This window comes from Mobula birostris, chromosome 3 (genome assembly GCF_030028105.1).
Source record: "Mobula birostris isolate sMobBir1 chromosome 3, sMobBir1.hap1, whole genome shotgun sequence".
NCBI classification, from domain to species: Eukaryota; Metazoa; Chordata; class Chondrichthyes; order Myliobatiformes; family Myliobatidae; genus Mobula; species Mobula birostris.
This window is the reverse complement of record NC_092372.1, coordinates 66012709-66032278: the sequence shown is the minus strand read 5'-3', so window position 1 is coordinate 66032278 and position 19570 is coordinate 66012709.

Sequence of the window (19570 nt, the reverse complement as noted above, 5' to 3'; positions counted from 1 at the left end):
ATGTTATGTCACCTTGATTCAAACTGAATATAGTGCCTTTATGCAAATTAATTTAAATCTGGTCGAATATCTAATCTATCAGGTATTTTATAAAGGCACTGATAAACTTATTTTAAGCTTTCTAATTGCTCAAGCTTCCCACTTTACTGTGGCAAGTGATGGCAATGTTTATTTTGGAGTTTTACTTGATTTCTAAGTGTCCCCTTACTTTTGGGGATGAGAACAACCCAGGTACACAGTAGAATATCTTCTTTGGGGATTTAGTTAAAGAGCATTTTGTTTCTTTCCTCTCTGAAAAAAAAGTGAATTAAATTCAGCAGACAGATTTTAATGTTTAGATTTCTGCTCGTGCTCTGATCCAAACTCTTTCATGAAGATCATTCAGGCTAGGTAGAGGATCATTGATTAGACTTAAGGTATGCCATAAAAGACTTAGAGACTGCTACAGATATTGAAACTTTGAAACTTTGCTAGTCTAATAACACTGCTAATTCAGCTCTCTCTCTTCATTACCATAGTTAAAATTAGCTTTAACTTCCAAGTTTGAAGTTCAGCAGGTAGAGAGGTAGTTTGCTCTGCAAAGAAATGTGAAAAATACATAATTATTACAATGGCATATATATGACATTAAATTCTACATCACAGTCCATAATGAGCTAAAGGAAAAGTAAGGGAAATATTAAAGGAAAATAACTAAAATTAACTGTTGTACTGAATTACCTCTTGACAGCGTCAAGTGAATTTTGCCATAGCTTGTATCCCTGTGACTTGGTAAGTTAAAATTTGGGAATTAAAGGTTACTTCCCCTCTATCTTTAGGAGTATTAACTTTTTGAAGTGCGCTATAAGAAAAATCAAAGGTCATGATTCTTAGTCAAAAATGTATTATATTAGACAATTACTTTAGTTGCATTAATTTATGATTTTTGAGATAATAGGTGAAGAATCAAATTATATTGAATAGTATAATGTGAGATTTAGAATAGCTTTCATGACTGATTTTGAAGACAATAGCGAATGGTTTGAATGTAATATTATTACAAGCTATAATATGTGTAGCAGGTGAAGAAAATACCATTTTGCATGATAGGAGTGAAAAGCAGAATCTTAGAGCATCGTGAGAAAGTTCTTGTTGCTTAAGCATTTGAGTAGAATCTTTTTTTCCCTTGTCTGGAACATTCCCACACAACTCATTTATTATTGCATTTTCAATAACTTGAAATAGCTCAGAAGATTTTTGATTTATTTGAGACAAAGTATTTTTACATGTAACGCTGATGTTTCTTTTGTCATTATTCTTTTTGCATTCTTATGAAGCCCTTTATGCTAATGTTACTTAAGCATTTCACAATTATTCTCAACGGTATTTCTTCCATTTATCAAATAGTCCGTGAGCCAGTAGAGTTGGTTGGTACCATCTGAGATGAATAATGCTCATAGTGATTTTTGGCAAGGTATACATCTCTAGAGTTAGAAAATACGTGATAGCATTGCACCAGTGGCTTTATTATTTCAAATAAGTAATCACTTTTTGTGTATATTCCATATTAACATTAGTACAGCAGAAAATGTTACCTCCCCCACCCCCCCAAAAGGTAAAAAACCTCATTTGGAGAGATTTCTGGAGTTTTATCAATGTCATGATATTTTCCAAATTGTTGTATCAAATCAAACCAATCTTAAGCTTTTGTCATAGCAAATAGAATTACAGTGCAATAATTCAGAATGTGGGGTTCCACATGACCATAATCTAGGCCCCATTTGGTTGTAAAATGAATATACTTAATCAAAGACTTTGTTTTCTATACTTTCATAACCTATTAATAATCATAACAATTTTCCAAGACTTCCACGTCTTCCACATGTTCATCTGAACTTTCCACACTCTCTGAGGTGGATGCCTGGTTCTCACAGTCTGCCAGTCTACACACGTCAGTACACCTGAGGCCATTTGCAATACACACACAATTGGGAGTGAACATTTTTTTGGACAGTTACAGGCCAGTTGATCCAGTAGCGTTTACCATCAAGGACTCCATTGATGGACCCCTCTGCGACAATTCCGCCTCTATGCATACATCCTTTAAACCAGCATCCGGAAATCACTTTCCTAGGATGGCTAAGGCATTACACATGGTATGGAATGTCCCCATCCTGAAAAGAATGTTGGAGAAGCGCTCTTTATGCTTCCAGGCAATTTCAGTGGCTTTTGCAGAGAGTGCTTGATCCATGACTACCACAATTGCTTCTAGATGAAGTTCCTTCCTGATTAACTCTGATTGGTTTAGGATTTCAAATACTGTGGTCAACTCTGTGGCTGGTGTATTGATGGTTGGCAGATACCCAACAATATCTTGTGAGATTGGTTCTTGGTCTCTGGTGCTGATATTAAAACCAGTCCACCTTGGGATTGTCTGATTCTCTGGATCTGTTTGCCTTGCAAGTGTCCACACCAGGTTCTTCTTGCAGGCAAGAAGAGCAGCTTCCTTGGTTTCCTAGACGCAGTGTTCCCTGGTTGGGAGAGGCTGTGGGCCCACACGTGCACCTGCTGCATATACTTCCAGTTCTTGGTCCTCAATGGTGACTGATCTCTGCTTCAGTTTCTCAATGTGTGCAAGCTCAGCTCTTGGCAGATGTGGTCCATAGACATTGGCCTGTACCACTATGCCATTGACTCTATGTGATGTACCGTTTCCAGTGAGAGTTTCCTCAAGTCTATCGATACTGACCCATGCAAGACTGGTGAAGACATGAGGCTTGATGGAGGCTGGAAGTACAACTCTCTGGTTGGAGGCTGTTGCTAGCTTTTGGAGACACAGAGCAGTGTCATCTCTTCAAGTTGGGAGTAAGACAAATGTCACTCCGCTATTTAAGAAGAGGGTATGGAAGCAAAAAGGAAGTTATAGACCTGTTAGCTTGACATCGGTGGTTGGGAAGTTGTTGGAGTCGATTGTCAAGGATGAGGTTATGGTGTACCTGGAGGCATATGACAAGATAGGCAGAACTCAGCATGGTTTCCTTAAAGGAAAATCCTGCCTGATAAACCTATTACAATTTTTTGAGGAAATTACAAGTACGCTAGACAAGGGAGATGCAGTGGATGTTGTATATTTGGATTTTCAGAAGGTCTTTGACAAGGTGCCACACATGAGGCTACTTAAAAAGATAAGAGCCCATGGAATTACGGGAAAGTTACATACGTGGATAGAGCATTGGCTGATTGGCAGGGAACAGAAATTGGGAATAAAGGGATCCTATTCTGGTTGGCTGCCGGTTACCAGTGGTGTTCCACAGGGGTCCATGTTGGAGCCGCTTCCTTTTACATAGTACATCAACGATTTGGATTATGGAATAGATGGCTTTGTGGCTAAGTTTGCTGATGATATGAAGATATGTGGCAGGGCCGATAGTGCTGAGGAAACAGAAAGTCTGCAGAGAAACTTGGATAGATTGGAAGAATGGGCAAAGAAGTGGCAAATGAAATACAATGTTGGAAAGTGTATGGTTATGCACTTTGGCAGAAGAAATAAATGGGCAGACTATTATTTAAATGGGGAAAGAATTCAAAGTTCTGAGCTGCAATGGGACTTGGGAGTCCTCGTGCAGGATACCCTTAAAGTTAACCTCCAGGTTGAGTCGGTGGTGAAGAAGGCGAATGCAATGTTGGCATTCATTTCTAGAGGAATAAAGTATAGGAGCAGGGATGTGATGTTGAGACTCTATAAGGCGCTGGTGAGACTTCACTTGGACTACTGTGGGCAGTTTTGGTCTACTTATTTAAGAAAGGATGTGCTGACCTTGGAGAGGGTACAGTGAAGATTCACTAGAATGATTCCGGGAATGAGAGGGTTAACATATGAGGAACGTTTGTCTGCTCTTGGACTATATTCCTTGGAGTTTTGAAGAATGAGGGGCGGATCTCATAGAAACATTTTAAATGTTGAAAGGCATGGACAGAGTGGATGTGGCAAAGTTGTTTCTCATGATGGGGGAGTCCGGTATGAGAGGGTATGACTTAAGGATTGAAGGGCGCCCATTCAGAACAGAGATGCGTAGAAATTTTTTTTAGCCAGAGGGTGGTGAATCTATGGAATTTGTTGCCACAGGCAGCAGTGGAGGCCAAGTCATTGAGTGTATTTAAGGCAGAGATTGATAGGTATCTGTGTAGCCAGGGCATGAAAGGTTATGGTGAGAAGGCGGGGGAGTGGGACTAAATGGGAGAATGGATCAGCTCATGATAAAATGGTGGAGCAGACTCGATGGGCCGAATGGCTGACTTCTGTGCCTTTGTCTTATGGTCTTATGGTCTAAGACACCCCATGCTCAAGCCTGTTCAATGTTTGGATGAGCTCAGTGTTACCGGTCAGTGTTTTTACTGCATAAGGAAGTAGAAGGTGCTTTGGTAGTTTATGTTGACCACATGTCACAGCATATATTATGTCCTGACTAAATGACTAAACCAGACCATTGACCCTCTGTGTTTGAGTCTTGGTGTCAAGATTTCCAGTGAGCTGTCCACCAAGAAGGCGCTCTAGTTGATCCGGTATGGAGGTATGAGCACTATCTTTCACATCAGATGGATGGATTGGCAGGGTGTCACACACAGAAAGCTACCACCGCTGCAATGCCATCATGTATTTTCTAGCACTAGGGGTGTATATCTTGCCAAAAATCACTATAAGAATTATTCCCCCAGATGGTACCGGTGGCCCAAATTTGGGATCCTGGCTCACGGACTAAAAACCTTTACAAAGAAGAATAGTTGTTATTGTTTCCTAATCAACTTCATGGGCCCTTATTGGAAATGTATCTGAGTGCAAGATTAGAGATTGTTACGTTTATTCTTGATAAAAGACAAACTTTGTGTGGATTTAAATGCTAACACATTTATTAACAAGAAACTCCAGTGATGGGCTTCTAGCTCCACACCTTAGCATGTGCTCCCAGCTCACCCATGTTCACTCCTGGTACCCGGTGAACCACCCACATCGCACACTGGGAACTGAAGTTCTTTATGTAAGTGCACTTCCAATATATATCGCTCTAATGAGACTGCATGTGGAATATTGTGACTACATGTTAATTGCTATTTAAGGAAAAAAATATAGAAAAGGTTCAACAGATTGTTTCCTGGGATAACAGGTTTGTCATTGGATATATTCTTGGCAGAGGTCTATAGAGATTTAGATATTAAGGAGTCAAGGGATATGAGAAAATACTGCTGATAAATGTTCAGTTATGATTTATGGAACAGCATAAGACAATTAATGTCCTACTCCTACTTTGATTTATTTTTTTAATTTCTCTGGATAATTAAACATATGGAATTTAATTTCTCTTCTTACTTTATCCATTCTGCTCTCTTGTCTCACTTTTTTTTCTTCCCTTTGTGTTACTTCTCTTTCTGCTTTTGTTATGATATTCAAGCCCACACTTCCACCCACAATTCATTCTCCTTTATAGTCTAACCTTTTTCAATTCCTCAGTCTTATTATCAAGGAGATAAATCTATGATCTTCAAATAACAGGTATGTTATTGCAAAATTTTCAACTACTGTCATCATCTTACAAATATATATTAAAATGCCCCACCAAGCATATCCTGTCCTGTATGATTACTCTGGACCTAAGATCAGGCATATGAACATATAAATTAGGAACTGAAGTTGGCCATTCAGCCTCTCAAACCTGTTCCATCATTTAATAAGACCATAACAGATCTGATTGTAGCCCTGACTCTGTATTCCTTTCCAGAATCATCAGCCTTTTACTTCCTTGCATATCGAGATCTTTACCTATCTATCCATCTACCTACCTCATGCTTGAACATATTCAAGGATTCTGCTCCCACTGCCCTTGACAATGAGTTCCAATTGAGACATAACTCTCTAAAGTGACCCTGAAATACTAGAGGACTCAAAACACTCAGCCACTATTACACCACCCTCATAAACACCTACCGCTCCATCCCTTGCCTGCACTGCGGTAAAGCCGACAGCCAGACTGCTTCTTCTGTCTGCATGCACAAGAGCACTGGTGAAGAGGACTACAAAAAACTGTAAGGCAGAGTGAGATGAACAAATTTGGAATTGCTTTGTGTTAGTGGACAGGACCATATTCAACAACACATTAGCAGTCCTAAGTGAACATGTTACAATCATCACGGACTTCGTAAGGACATGTGTGGACGACTGTGTACCACTGGATGACCCAGAAGATTCGTAATCTGTTGCAGGGTGGATTTGTGGCACTCAATGCTGGTGATCCAGAATCATATAAGAAGTCCCGATACAGTTTCCAGAAAGTCATTGCAAGTGCAGAGAGGTGGTTCTGCACTAAATTTAAATAACAGATAGATGTTTGACAGCTGTGGCAGGGCTTGCACAGTATAGCTTCCTACAAGGTGAGTTTGAGTAGCATAATGGAAAATGCCCATCACTCCTGGGTGAACTCAATGCCTTTTATGCATGGATTGACTGGGAGACCAATGATACACCCACAAGAGCCTCCACATTTCCAAACGGCCCTCTAATTTTAGTCTCTGAAGCTGACATCTGGGCATCCTTTAAGAGGATGAATCCATGAAAAGCTTCCAGTTGGGACAGTGTATGTGGCTGTGTACAAAACATCAGTGCAGAACAACGGGCTGATGTATTTACAGACATATTTAACCTCTTGCTTCTGCAGTCTGAGATTCCCACCTGCTTCAAAAAGGCATGTATTGTACCAGTGCCCAAGAACGTGGCCTCCAAGACTACAATACACCAACACTTACATCAACCATAATGAAGTACTTCAAGCAATTGGTTATGGCACAAATTAACTCCTGCCTCAGAGGCTGGTTACGACATCAATCAGTTCCTTGCTCCCTAGATCTGCTCCAATTTGTTATTGCCACAGCAGGTCAACAGCAGATTCAATTCCTCTGATTCTTCACTATGTGCCTGTCATGTGCTGCAAGTAGATTTTCCATTGCCCCCATACCTGTACTTATGCATATGACAATAAACTCAACTTTGAAAAGCTTTCACATCTTTTCTGTCATCAATGGAAGGCTCCTTAATTTTAATCAGTGACCACCTACTTCTAGATTCTCCTGCATACATCCTCTCTGTATCCACATTGCCAAAATCCACAGAATCTTGGACACTTAAGTGCCTACTCAAAACCTATTGCTTTTAACCGATGTCTTTTGTCTTTTATTTCCATTTATTTATTTATTTATTAATGTTCACACTATATCCCACTGTAATGACATCATTGGCCCAAATAGACTGAAAAGCCAGGGTGTCAGGATCGAAGCATAGGGTGGGGCTGATTCTTCTCGCTCTTCTGTGAGGTTTACTCCTCTCTCTGCGATGCTGAGGCTGTGAAACTGCTGCAGTTCTTCCAGGTTTCGTATCTGCAAACTTCGCGGCAACTTGCCCCGCTGTTAGTGAGTCAGAGTGAGACAATGGGTCTACACTGGGTGCTCCAGCTCCGGGTCTATGGATTCAATTTCATTCTAAATGCTGTTGCTTGCTTTTACTGTTTGCATGATTTGTGTTTTTTTTTTCTCTCTCTCGGCACATAGGGTGTTGACCTATTATTTTAAAATTGGTCCTTTCAGATTTCTTGTTTTGTGGCTGCCTGTAAGCAGATGAGTCTCAAGGTTGTATAATTTATACATAAAAATGTAATTTTAATGTTGAACTTCGTATGGAAAGTTCTTTCTAAATGTTATTATTAATAAATGCTTCAATCAAGTTCCCTCTCACTGTTGAATTTCAGCACATGCGCAGGGAGAAGGATGTAAAGAAGCTAGAAAGGGACGTCGTCAAGCGGAGCAAATGGGCAAGTACATGGCAGATGGAGTAGACTATAGACCATGTGAAGTACTTCAATCTGGTGTACAAAACAGTAAAGCAGAGTATTTTTATATGGTATACATTGGGTAATGTTGAAGTTAACAGGGACCTAGGATACCTGATGCATTTCAGCTTTCTCTGCTGAGTGACACTGTTATATTTTGTAACTGTAGATTGTATATTTACTGTATTTCATGGAATAAATAGTTAGCATGATCTTACCTTATTTCAATACGAAATATTGAAAGCATAAACCTTATTCTTTTATCATAATCGAAATAGCCAATAATGTAGCGGCTACGGTTACACCAATCTTTCAGGTTCAGATTGTTTTCATCGGTTATGGAAGGTAATTAGGGGAGAAACAGGAATTTCCAGGCCTATACTGTATCTATTTGATGAACTTTTCCTCATTGTTCTCTCTTGTAAACCTTTTCATTTACTAGAGGGAATAGAACTTGGTTATTTGGGGGCTGAGGGTATAATTTCTGCCAGTCTTTGGCAAATTACAATTTTTTAAAGATAAATACAGGCAGTCAGCTGCCTGCTTTACCATGAGGTGTGTAAGAATTAAGAATACTACTCTGATTCCGGCATAAACTCATTCTCAACAAAAGACCCTCTGACTTTCCCTGCTATAGTATCCCAACACAAGTCAGATCTGCACAGTCAAGGAAATGATCCTTTTCCTTCCAGGACCAATTTAATTATAACCTTATAATCACTAGCACATATATGAGGATGATTTGTGCATGTGTTTCCTTGGGCAACATGGGTGTTTACCGGAGAAAAATAAAGATCTCCCAGACTGTTAAATCACCTCTCACTTTGTTTTCAGTTGATGTGGTAAACAGAAGCCAACAAGCAGCTACATTAATGCCCGTAGGTTCATAGAAAGCAGACAATGGATTGATTCTCTGTAACCATGGGTGTCACTATCTCGTTCAACTCCTTGTTAGCAACGGTGAATTTTCAATAATCTTCCTCACAATGAGTGCACTGTCAAAACTTCATCCAAATTTCTCTGCACAAAGATATGACAAACTGAAGAACAGTTATTAAAAATGATTATTAAATTTAAAAAATCTTGATTTACCAATCTCTAAAAAGTTGATTAAACTGATCACTCCTCCCAATACAAAAATGGAAAAGGATTATTCTGCAACCTTGAATAAAAAAAAATTAAATTTTATAATTTCTTATGACTAATTTTCAGTCCATGATTCTTTTGTGTCACCAGACAGTACACTGAAAATCTAACAGAGCATTACAGTCAGCATCCCGAGTTTATCTGTAGCTGAAGGAGAAGAAGAAACATATTCCTTCTGTGCCAAGAGTGTGAACAAGGTGCTGCTGAGTGAAGCAGAAAGCAGAAGTCCTTCACTGGCCCTCAATCAGAGGGGAGAAAAGAACACAGTGTTAATCTGCACACCTGAATATTAAGAGAAAATAGAAACTAGTGAATAATATCTGTAGAATGAATGAGAAACTGACAGAAATTAATGTTAGTTAAAATATAGTCTTGGTTAATGGAACTGTAATCAAATAAGCCCAAGGACCTGATGACCTACATTGCAATCATGGCTGACAAGAGAAATTAAGGACTGCATAAAAGTCAAGGAAAGGGCATATGAGGTAGTAAAAGTGAATGGGAAGTGGATTGAGAAGCTTTTAAATTCCAAAAACAGGCAACTAAAAAAGCTATAAGAAGGAAAAAAATGCTAGCCGATAATATAAAGCAGGATGCCAAAAGTATTTTTTTCAGTTATATAAAGAGTAAATGGGAGATGAGAGTTGACATTGGACCACTGGGAGATGAGAGTTGACATTGGACCATTGGAAAATGATGCTGGTGAGGTAGTAATAGGGGACAAAGACAAAGCAGATGAACTTAATGAGTACTTTGCATCTGTCTTCACTGTGGAAGACACTAGCTCTGTGCCAGAGGTCTGTAAGTATCGGGGAACAGAAGTGAGTGCCATTGTTATTACAAAGGAAAGATTACTAGGCAGACTCAAAGGTTTTAAGGTGGATGAGTCACCTGGACCAGATCGACTATATCCCAGAGTCCTGAGAGAGGTTGCTGAAGAGATAACGGCTGCATTGGTCATGATCTTTAAAGAATCACTTGATTCTGGCATGGTCCCAGAGGAGTGGAAGATTGCAAATGTCACTCAACCCTTTAAGAAGGGAAGAAGGCGATAGAAAGGAAATTGTAGACCAGTTAGTCTAACCTCAGTGGTTGAGTAAGTGTTGGAGTCTAATATTAAGAATGAGGTTTCATTTTATCTAGAGACTAATGATAAAATAAGTCAAAGTCAGCATAGTTTCTGTAAAGGGAGATCTTACCTGACAAATCTGTTCAAGTTCTTTGAGGATGTAACAAGCAGGGCAGACAAAAGAGAGGCAGTGGATGTCATTTACTTGGATTTTCAGAAGGTGTTTGATAAGGTGCCACATGTGAGGCTGCTTAACAAGATAAAATTTTTTGAAGTTACAGAAAAGATACTGGCATGCATAGAGGAATAGTCAACAGGCAGGAGGCAGTGAGTGAGAATAAAAGGGGCCTTTTCTGGTTGGCTGCCAGTGACTAGTGGTGTTCCTCAAAGGTCAGTATTGGACCGGTACTTTTCAAATTGTTTGTCAATAATTTAGATAGTGGAATTGATGGCTTTGTGGCGAAGTTTGCAGATGATACAAAGGTAGTTGGATCAGTAGAATGTGCATTCATGTGATTGCAGAAGGACTTAGACCAATTGGAAGAATGGGCAAAAAGAGTAGCAGATGGAGTACAGTGTTGAGAAATGTATGATAATGCATTTTGGTAATAGGAAGAATAATGTGGCCTATTATTTAAATGGGGAGAAGGTTCAAACATCAGAGGTGCAGGGGGACAATGGAGTCCTCATGCAAAACTCACAGAAGACTAATTTACAGGTTGAGTCTGTTGTAAAGTATGTTGGCATTGTTGGCATTTATTTCAAAGGGAATATAATATAAAAGAAAGGAGATAATGCTGAGTCTTTGTAAGACACTAGTCAGGCTGCACTTGGAGTATTGTCAGCAGTTTTGAGCCCCCTATCTCAGAAAAGATGTGTTGTCATTGGAGAAATTCCCGTGGAAATTCATGAGGATGGTTCCAGGATTGAAGGAGTTAACATATGAGGAGCATTTGGCAGTTTTGGGCATGTACTCACTGGAATTTAGGAGAATGCATAGGGATTTCATTGAAACCTAGCGAATGTTGAAAGGGCTAGATAAGGTAGATGTGGAATGATGTTTCCTATGGTGGGGGTATCCCGAACTAAAGGGCACAGCCTCAAAATTGAGGGGTTTCCTTTTAGAACCGAGGTAGGAAGAAATTTTTCTACCAGAGAGTAGTTAACCTGTGGAATGCTGCGCCACAAACTACAGTGGAGGCTAGGTTTGTGGGTATATTGTAAGCAGAAGTGGATTATTTCCTGACTGGTCAGGGCATCGAAGGATATGGCGAAAGGCAATTTATGGGTTTGAGTGGGATCTGGGATCAGCCATGATGGAATGGCAGAGTAGACTCGATGGGCTAAATGGCCTAATTCTGCTCTTGTGTCTTATGGTCTTATGTTCTAAAAAGAGGTGGTTGTGAAGATAGTCGATGTATGGACCGACTATCAATCTTCTCCCATCATTCAACTATTTTGGTTCTTGAACTAACTGGCACAGTCCTAATCATTATAGTTTAGCAACATTATGACCAATTAGCACTAAGACAGACTTTGTTTTTCTTTGTGTTCTAGTTGAGTTCTTCTTTGTAAAAACTGCAAAGAACTTATGGTTAATTTATGTCCTTCTTGTGAATACTGCTTATATGATGCTATGTGCCTATGATGCTGCCAAAAGTAACTTTTTCATTGCACCTGTACATACATGTACTTACGCGTCTGACATGTGAATCACTGTTGCAATGATGCAGCATGTTTAGCACTATTGAGCTGGGGTGAGTTTCTTGGCAATGGTCTCCTCTGACTGAGAAACTGCAGATGGTTTCAGTATGACTTGTCCTACTTCATCCCATTGTTACTGATTAATCCTTCTATGAATGGTGAAATTCAGCAACCTATGCATGCTTTGATCTTCTAGGAGTTGCCAGTGGAATTGAAATCTGCGATTGTCAGTCAACGTCAACACTTCCGACCTTATGATGGAAAAGTGGTCACTGAAGAAAGAAACAGGTCTAATACAATTGGTATCCAGCAACCAGATCGACCTTTCTTTATGTGAGATACTGTATAACTCCAACCACTGGTGTGTTTTCCCTTTGACGTCCATTGTGACACAAGGATCAAAAACACGTTTTTTCCCTAAGGAGAACACCACAAATAAAACAGTAAAAACATGTAAAAGGATATTTTGAAGGAAAGAATTGGATTCTTGGAGTTATTTTTGTTACCTGATTGTTGTAGATGTCTTGGTATTTGGGCCACGGTGCACTTGGATCTCCGCAACCATGGCAACACAAGCTTGTTATCATTGCTTGAAAATTAAGACTGGATGGGATGAAAAGGCTTTGGAAAATTTGTAGACCACACAAACAATTTTATGAAATCCTTTAATGTTCTAGACTGAATTCTGCTTGATTTGTAGGAATAATTGAACAGATGAGACCAATGTACTTTGTATGTTGTTTTCATTAGCTTTTGATATCTTATACTTTTTAAAAGTTAGTTTAAATTTATTTAAGTCTAAAAAACAATTAAACCTTAAGTAAAAAATAAAAAATAATCAAAGCCACAAGATAATGAGAAGAACAAATAACCAAAGTATATCCAAATTATTAAAAACATACAAGCCTAGAATTTGATGAACCTATCACTTATAGGAGCAAAATTGATACCAAATTGGTCAAAATGGGAGATGGGAGCAAAGAGAAGTCGAGGGTTAAGCTTACACAAACAGCTATGCTTCATCAGTCTGCTCAAAGGATATTGGATTCAAACACCTATGCCCATTTTCAAATGTGGCTGCTTTGGAAGGTAGATGAATTAGGAGACCACTTGACCTGAAAGTTGTTGGTTGGTTTAAGGACCCAAATGTTACAATTCCACTCATATTTTCACATTGGTACTATTTTTAAAATTTCTTTTCAAGTATCCATTCAATTCTGAAAGTTCCAAATGAACCTGCTTCACCATCCTTGCAGGCTGTACATTGGATCACAATCATTTAAAGTTATCGAGAGCATACATTCACAGAAAATGTAAGAGGGTCCCCTGAATGTTCAACACCTAAAGGGAACAAAATAACGGCCTCCGTGATAGCAGCTTCAAATTTAAAGGTCCAGTTTGCACATCTGTCATGTGTTCAGAAATGTTTCTTTTTGTTTGCAGTTCCTCTTGAAAAGTTGCTCACTGTCTGCAAGTGGTGCCAGATGCGCCCATTTTCTGGCCCTCTAAACAAAGTGTGTGCAAGTCTGAATTGTTGTGACAATACCTTACTACAGATTCAACATGCTACCTGGAACAATGTGAACAAAGAAATTGTAATTCTCCATGCACATCTGCTTTCAAGTGTATTAACTTTCTCAATCAAAATGCATGACATTTTATGGGTGAAGTGTGAAAAAAAAAGGAATCAAGCAAACCTTTCAAGAAATATAATTGTCTAATGGTTCATTGTGTTCTCATTCCATACCCATCCACACTGTCCTTTATTCCAGAATACCTTTCTTTGGGGATGGTTTTGAAATTCTACTGGAATCACACATATAATGATTAAGACTCATCAATACTGAGATAGCAGGTCACCTTTTGGCTCAATCACTAAAGCTCCTAGCCCCTGCAATACCATGTCTATTTCTACTGCCTTTTGATTTGCCCACTGCTTCCAAGTCTTGTACTGCTCTGCTTGTATGTGAAGTAGGAAGTACACAATTCAGCAGTAAACCAAACTCCACTTACTTGACCATGGTAGTCAGGAAATAGCGTACAAGCTCCAGGTACTTTATTCGTGCAGAACACATACATATAATTGAGTAGGAATGAAAAGTCAGTGATTTATGATGCACAACCAAGGGGCAGACAATGCAGAAGTGTGTAATTTTGCTTCAGTCTTACTGAAAACCCCCACCAAACAAAATAGCTGCTCTCTTCACATGATCCAACTAGAATTTCAAATCTAAAGGTGGCAGTGCCATTAGAATGAAAGTCAGCAGAGCAATCAGAATAATGAGGACTATATTTCATAATAAAAACCTGAATAAGTCTTATCCATATCCTTTTCTACATCATGGAGCCCCTACGTTGCCTCCATGTTTTTTACTCTTGTTGCTTTTAGTTTACTACTGAGGTGTCTTTTGGGATTGGAAACAACCTCATTAATTGTCATTTCCAAGGTGTTCCCTAAATTGCTTGATATAGGTACTACATTGCTCTCAGCTGTTGTATTACAAACCCATGACAAATCCTTCTGAAAGTGAGATCAGAAATGTCTATATGCATACAGAGCAGTGGCAAAGACAAATTCTAGCAGTTCATCCCGCAGATAACAGAAAAATTAGAGAAATTGCAGGGCAATTCATTGCAGACAATTAGTTGATAGTTTCCTCTGCTAGGATAGTTAGTAATATGGAGAAAGCACTTTAAGTTTGAATAATTATTGGGAAGGCTGGAAGTAAAAACTCAGTTTTTGACGTTGGCCAGGTTTGGTGTTTTACATTTTGGTTTGTAAGCATGTAGCAACGGAGGAAGGAAACAAAATAACAACTAACTGACAAAATAAATCACAACATTGGTGATATACTTCGTTCAAGCTTAAGTCAATTATTATTTTATAATTCCACTCATGCGTGTAATTATTCAATCGGGGTGAAATGCTCTTCTCTTTTCACAAGGCTAAAGGAAACTTAACTTGTATAGTGCCTTTTGGATTTCACAGGATATACCATATAATCAAGTAGTTTAGTCATGTGGTTACACATCTGGAAGGAAGAAAACATACCAGTCAACTTGAGCCCAACAAGATCTTGCAAATATTAATGAGATAATGAACAAATAATCAGATTTTAAATGATGTTGATTATAAAGCAAATTGTTGTAGAGCACAAGGAATGACTGACCATCTCTTCTTCAATATAGTGCCATTGGATCTTTAATGCAAGAGCATCTGATATTTTTGTTTCCTGAGTAAAATGCTGACATATTCAATACAAGCATTTCATAAATGTATCTTTGTTGTGCTACTGATAGAGAGGCTCATACCTCAGCAAACTATGCAGTAGTGTAGCTTATTCCGCAGACAGTTCAAATGGGCTTCAAGTAACAACTTATCTGATGGTTCGTTACAATATCATGTTTATTTCCTACGTGTGCTTGATATAGTTAGTTCAATGAAAATTAGTTGGGATCTACAGCTAAGATATGATCTACTTTGCCAGGTTATCAGCTTAGTCATGTAGGCCAGGGGTCCCCAACCTATTTTGCATTGTGGACCGATTTAATATTGATAATATTCTTGCAGACTGGCCGACCCGGTGGTGGGGTGGGTAGGGTTGCCAACGGACAAGAGTAGCAGTCAAATACGTTGTGTTTACCCAGAGAAAGACTACAATGACCACGAAGCCTTGCGTGGGCACCAGTGCGCATGCGTGTACATGCTGATTTTTCTCCCTGCAAATCGTTTTTGTTGGCAATTCCATTCGGGGGGGGGGGGTGTTGTTAACCGCGACCGGAATATAGGTGATAAGTGGCTAATACACTCAATTTCGTTTCTAAAAGGGCTTATCTAACAAATTTAATATAAACACACAGCGCATATTTTCCTCGCATGAAAAGAGTGATAAGTCAATTATCAGGGGAGGATAGGGGAGCTTGAAGTAAGTATTGAACGAACTTCCAGTAGAAGTGGTAGAAGCAGGTTCGATATTATCATTTAAAGAAAAATTGGATAAGTATATGGCAGGAAAGGAATGGAGGGTTATGGGCTGAGTGCAGGTCGGTGGGACTGGGTGAGAGTAGCGTTTGGCACAGACTAGAAGGGCTGAGATGGCCTGTTTCTGTGCTGTAATTGTTATATGGTTATATAAGTCACTTATAAGTCAATAGCATCATTACATTTTAAGTAACGTTTGGATATTAAAAACACAGCACATATTTCCTCGTATGAACATATAAAATCATTGCAACACACCAATATCGCTGAATCAGTGGGAGCCCTGGGCTTGTTTTCCTGCAACAACATGGTCCTATCAAGGGGTGATGGGAGCAGCGATACTCGAAAGGGGTTCCTTATGTCCAATCTATTCCGCAATTTAGTTTTCGTTGCATTCATTGCAGAAAACTCCGCTTCGCAGAAAAATGTTGGAAATGGAAGCAACGTTTTCAGTGCTTTCGTGGATATCTTAGGATATTTAGCCTTGACTGTGATCCAGAGATGTTATGTCACACATACTTTTCAGCCCACTGTCGTTTGCAAGCTCGAGGAGTTGATCTCCTTCCCGCGCTGACATGGATGACGCGTGGGTAATGACCTCACATGCGTAATGGCAGGGAATGAGGAAAGGTTTCCTCGCGGCCCGGTAGCACATGCTGGTACGGCCTGGTACCGGTCCGCGGCCTGGTGGTTGGGGACCACTGATATAGGCACAAATTTTATCCTAAAACTCAAAAAGCTCCCCATCTGAGGTGTCACAGTTTTCTATATTCAGTGGTCATTTTTTAAAAATAAAATGTTCTTATTAACATGCATTCAATTATTCACCGGACTGTAAAGGAATAAATTTGTGCAACAACTTCATTGGCTGTGAGTTCCTCCTATCAACATGTCCAACTTTAATCTGTCAATGAAATTATTCAACTGAAACTGGATATTACCCTGAGAATGACATAAAATAATCACCACATTGCCATAAAACTCAGCAAAATACTTGCATTAAGTTTTAAAAGACAATTCCATTTGTTAATTAGAAATTCAGTTGGAATCTTAGAGGCATCAAATGACAAAAGGATGGTGTCCAAAAAGTATGAAACTTAAATAAGAAAACAGATTTTATACAACAACTTTTTCCAGAGAGATTGAAGATGTGTTTTAATATAGTTGGCTCATCTGGTAGATTTTTGAGAACATTCAAACTCCCCGCAGACAGTGCTGGATGTTGAGATTGAACCCAGGTAATCAGAGCTGTACAACAGCAGCACTGATTGCTACACCACTGTGTCACCCTTTCAGGGCCATTAAAAGGAAATTGTTATCAAAATCATTTCAGATGAGCATAATAAGTGTTTAATGAATTTTATCCCACAACTTGCCTGACAAGCTAAATCCTCATGGAACCCAGTTTAATCTAGCTCTGTTTTATTCAAATGTTCATGATGCTGAAGGAATTTTGGTTTTTGAAGGAGCTGTTAAACTTGACCTTTGAGAAGATTTTGTATTTCAAAGTGCTTTGAGACATAAGAACTGGACCTTGATATTCCAGATATTTATGATTTTATCAACAGATCACACAAATATGAAATCCTATGGGTAAAACTCCTCTGTAACCAGGAGTTACTGGATAGTTTCTCCTTTTACGGCAGGTTTTTTTTCGTTGTTGCTTACGACCTGTAGGAAATCTATTCAACTGAACATAATTAGGCTATTTCATTATCAGAGCTATTATGCTATTTGAAGAGACCTCAACAAACCAGATTATTACTGAATAATACACCTCCCCCACTTTACTGACTCCTCCAATTCAACTAAAAGATGCAATTTATTTTTATTTTGGAAGTTCAAAGCTTAAAAAAACAAATAAAAACATAAATGGTTGAAATACTTTTTTAATGTTTAAAATTATATAATTCCATTTTAGGCAGAACACATCCAACTTCCTTTAAAATAAAATAACCATTTTCAAATTGTTGAAGTTAAAAGTAGCATCAAACAGAGCCAAATATTAGGAACATAACAGACGACAAACACAGCAACAGAGATAATGGCTATATATTTTGCATCCTGACTGGCAAATTTGTCTTCGTTGTAAATTACAATGTTCTTCCATTTCCACAAAAATACATTGGAGACCAATCCAATTCTTTCTTGTAAAGTGAAAGTCAGTTGTAGCCCAGATTTTGATGACACTGATAGCCAGTATAAAATCCTGTTTCATGTTTAGCTTTCCCAATTCATATTCAAAAATAATTCCCAGCTTGCCTCCAGAATTCCTGCTAACTTCTGGATAAGTTCCATTTTATATCTTTCATAATACTGCAGTTAAGCATGAAATGTCCCGATGAATCACACTGCTACTGTACAGTAAATAAATTAGGTAATTGTAAATAATATCACTATTTGAGAATCGTTAAGCTTGACTTAAAGATGATAATAATCTGTACAAGGAAGAAAGATTGGCATTTATGAACTTCTTTCATGATCTCAGGACATTCTAAAGAACTTTTCAGCCAATAAACAATTTTCTGAGTGTACTAACTGTTGTCAGAGCCAGTAAAGCACAGCAAGCCTCCACAAACAGCAATGTAAAAAAAAATCCAATTGCTATGTTTTTTAGTGATATTGGTTATTACATACACAGAGCAATAGGAACATTTGTTAACGATGCTAATGTTTGCCTAAAAGATTAAACTTGTAGCCGTGTTTCTTCTGAAGCCAGTTTCTGAAAAGAACATCAGGGGCTAGAATTTCCATGAGGGAACTCCAAATGTGATAATGGAGCTTTAACAGGTGATGGGTAATAGCATTGCCTAACTTGCTTGTTCCTGAAAGTTCTTGCTGAATTTCTACCAGGGCTGTAATGGGAGGAAAATTAGGAAGCACATAAACACAATTGCAGCTTGGAACAAGAGATAGGACAGCAGCAGCCTGCACCTGGATTCCAACCTGTATCTTTGGGCCATTGTTTTCCAAAGCTCTTTTCATGAGGATAGAGTTCAAGGGGATATTATATGTTTCCTTTAAATGACCTGAGGGAAACACTGCCACACACAAAATGCTGGAGGAACTCAGCAGGCCAGGCAGCATCTATGGAAAAGAGTAAACAGTCGACGCTTTGGGCCGAGACCCTAAACCAGGATTGGAAAGGGAGGGGAGATGTCAGAGTAAGAAAGTGGGGGGAGGGGAGGAAGAAGTACAAGGTAGCAGGTGATAGGTGAAACTGGGAGGAGGGGGTGAAGCAAAGAGCTAGGATATTGATTGATGAAAGAGGTAAAGGGCTGGAGGAGGGGGTATCTGATAGGAAGGGATAGAAGACCATTAAAGAAAGAGAAGGTTGGGGAGTGCCATTGGGAGGTGATGAGCAGGTAAGGAGATAAGGTGAGAGAGGGAAACAGGAATGGGGAATGGTGAAGGGGGGCAATTACCGGAGGTTCGAGAAATTGATGTTCATGCCATCAGGTTGGAAGGTATCCAGACTGAATATAAGGTGTTACTCCTCCAACCTGACTGCAGCCTCATTGTGGCAGTAAAGGAGGCTATGGACTGACATGTCAGAATAGGAATGGGAAATGGAATTCAAATGGGTGGTGACAGGGAGATACCACATTTTCTGGTGGACAAAGCATAGGTGCTCAGCGAAACAGTCTCCTAATCTACGTCAGGTCTCACCAATGTATAGGAGGCCACACCGGGAGTGCTAGATACAGTAGGTGACCCCAACAGATTAGCAAGTGAAGTGTCACCTCACCTGGAAGGACTGTTTGAGGCCATGAATGGTAGTGAGGGAGAAGGTGTAGGGGTTGGCATGGTTCTTATTCT